Source organism: Megalobrama amblycephala, linkage group LG12 (assembly GCF_018812025.1).
Source record: "Megalobrama amblycephala isolate DHTTF-2021 linkage group LG12, ASM1881202v1, whole genome shotgun sequence".
NCBI lineage: Eukaryota > Metazoa > Chordata > Actinopteri > Cypriniformes > Xenocyprididae > Megalobrama > Megalobrama amblycephala.
The window spans coordinates 33,368,272-33,371,902 of NC_063055.1; positions in this window are offsets into that span (position 1 = coordinate 33,368,272).

Consider the following 3,631-nt stretch of genomic DNA (forward strand, 5'->3'; position numbering starts at 1 on the left):
AAGTGGCTGTAAGAAAATAGTTAGAGCATTGAAAATCCCCATTTCCACCATCAGGGCAATAATTAAGAAGCTCCAATCAACTAAAGATGTTACAAATCTGCCTGAAAGAGGACATGTATTTAAATCGCCCTAATGCATGGTGAGGAGGAAAGTTTGAGTGGCCAAAGACTCTCCAAGGAGCACAGCTGGAGAATAGCAGAGATTAGTTGAGTCTTGAGTCTCAGAAAGCCTAAAAAAAAAAAAAAAAAAAGATCAAACAGCACCTACATCACCACTACATCAAGTTGTTCGGGAGGATTTCAAGAAAAATCCTCTGCTGTATCCTCTGCAGTCTGGCTATATGTTTGGTTCTCAAACTGTGATAAATACTTAGATATGATGCTGTTTCTCTTGTGAAGCACTTTGGTCAGTCTTGTGGCTGTTTTAAATGTTCTATATAAATAAAGTAAACTTGAAACTTGCTCTCATCCAGAAACAATCTCCAGCATATTCAGTTGTCAGACAAGACTGGAACTTCAAACAGGACCGGCTTCTATGATCAGATGAAACTAAAAAAAGTGCTTTTTGGCAGCAAACCCACCAGATGGGTTTGGTGCACACATGGATAAAAAGTACCCCATGCCCACGGTTAAATATACTGCTGGATCTTTAATTTTTCTGCTGGAGGTCTTGGACATCTTGTTCAGATATATGGTATCATAGATTCTATCAAATACCAACAGATAAAAAATCAAAACCTGACCGCTTCTGCTAGAAATCTTATAATGGGCCGTGTTTGGATCTTCCATCAGGACAATGATCCAAAACAAACATCAAAATCAACACAAAAATGTGTCACTGAGAACAAAATGAAGCTTCTGCAATGACCATCCCAATCCAACAACCTGAACACCTAAAGAAAATGAGTGGATTGAACTGAAGAGAAGAAGCACCAACATGGAGCTGGGAATCTGAAGGATCTGGAGAGATTCTGTATGAAAGAATGGTCTCTGATCTCTTGTCAGGTGTTCTCCAAACTCATCAGGCATTATAGAAGAAGACTCAGAGCTGTTATCTTGGCAAAAGGACGTTGCAATAATTGGGTGCCAATAATTGTGGCCAACGTGAACAAGAGAAAAACATTTATCTCATAATGAGCTTTTCACCCCATTTTCAATTGTTTTACTTTAATGAAAGGTTAGAATTTTGTGATTTTTTTTTAAATGAAAGATCAAAAGGATAAATGCAGGTTTATTTTCACAGCTGCCTTTGCTCATATTTACCAAGGGTGCCAATATTAGTGGAGGGCACTGTATATCTTCATACTGGATAAAACAAAACCCACAATGTATATAGATGGAAATCATATGATGTATTGCTATATCACAATGAAGTGAATTTTAAATCATTTCAATATGTTGCTTTGAGCAGATGTTGACATGTCCATATGTTTCTTCAATTTTATCTCTAATGGAAATATTTTAAAGAAATATGCATACTTTTTACTAATAGTTAATTTATAGTCAAGTTTTACCTTTGTCACTCCTCAATATCACTTTCATAGTATTATTCATTAAACTAAAAAAAGTAATTTCCTTAATGCCATCATCCTCCAGAAAGTAACAGTGTTGCATTAGTGGTCAATTGAAAATATATTAAAATAGAAAAGTTATTTTATATTGCAATATTTCACAATATTACATTTTTTTTTTTACTGTATTTTTGATTAAATGCAGCCTTGGTGAGAATAAGAGACATGCTTACATAAACATTAAAAAAATCCGTAACACTTTACAATAACTACTTTAGTTAACATGAACTAACAATGAACAATACTTCTACAGCATTTATTCATCTTAATGTTAATTTCAACATTTACTAGTACATTATTAAAATCAAATGTTGTATCATTAACATTAGTTAATGCACCGTGAACTAACATGAACAAACAACGAACAGCTGGATTTTTATAACTAACATTAACAAAGATGAATAAATACTGTAATAAATGTATTGGTCATTGTTAGTTCATGTTACATAGTATTAAATACATATTTCTGTCATGAAGCTTTAGATGGCACAGGATGATGGTTCTTAACGCAAGCTGATGATAATTACAGTGTTAACTGCTGGCACAAGCTAATTGGTCCATGTCACATCTGCAGCCAATGAGCTTGTTGCTCACACATTTAAATGGCTGGATACAAGTTTGCAGCGTGCTTCAGAGTTCCTCTAAAACCCTCCACCTTCCCCAGCTCCACCTGTATATATATGCTATTTGTGCAGCAGCACTATGTCTTAGTCGCAGCAGCGTATCGGTGTATGTATTGGCATTAGCAAGTTCCTGTACTTGCTCTGCAGCAGCAGCAATAATCTACAACAACAGCTATAATCTACAGCAGCAGCAGCATAGCTAATCTATTCGGCCAAGACCAAATACATTAAAGGATTAGTCCACTTTCAAATAAAAATTTCCAAATAATTTACTCACCCCCATGTCATCCAAGATGTCCATGTCCTTCTTTCTTCAGTCGAAAAGAAATTAAGGTTTTTGATGAAAACATTCCAGGATTATTTGCCTTACAGTGGACTTCAATGGCCTCCAAACGGTTGAAGGTCAAAATTACAGTTTCAGTGCAGCTTCAAAGGGCTTTAAACAATACCAGACGAGGAATAAGGGTCTTATCTAACAAAACGAACAGTCATTTTCTAAAAAAAATTTTTTTAATTATATACGTTTTAACCATAGACGCATCTTGAACTAGCTCTCTTCTTCTTCTCTATTAGAATTTCGGCAGTGTAGACACTGCTAAGTGTATTACTGCCCTCCACAGGTCAAAGTTTGAACTAATTGTTATATACTATTGTATATGACAATTTAGTTCAAACTTTGACCTGGAATGTAATGTAATAATCCTGGAATAATCCTGGAATGTCAAGATAAGACCCTTATTCCTTGTCTGGTATCGTTTAAGCCCTTTGAAGCTGCACTGAAGCTGGGAGTCCATTGAAGTCCACTATAAGGAGAATAATCTTGGAATGTTTTCATCAAAAGCCTTAATTTCTTTTCAACTGAAGAAAGAAAGACATGGACATCTTGGATGACATGGGGGTGAGTAAATTATAAGGAAATTTTTATTTGAAAATGGACTAATCCTTTAACATTGTCATATCCATTACCATACTAACAGAGAGTTCAACAGAGTTGTCATGATGATAACAAATGAGACCTTAATGTGCGTCACCATAAATCTTACCGACCAAATGGTAGTGTGTATATGCCATTTAAGAAACAAAAAATAAAATATATTTTTGTGTATTTAAAAGTAAACCCAGTTAATTTTAATGCCATGGCATAATTAAGCTGAAATGTCTGGGTTTAAAGTGAGCATGAAATGGAAGCGGTGACCGTCCTTTTTATCCTATTGTGACGTGTATCCGAGTGAAACGTCTTTTCATGCAAGAAAAAAAATGTAGGACAGGACTTGATTTAGTCCATCTGGAATACTTCTAGCGGAAGTATGCCATTTAACAAATATTAAATGAATAAAATTAGTTTCCTTAACCATTTTAGGATATATAAAAAGTTTTATAAATGCTATTAGGCATGCTGTACAAATTCTGACCAAAACTGAACACATTTTCACACAAG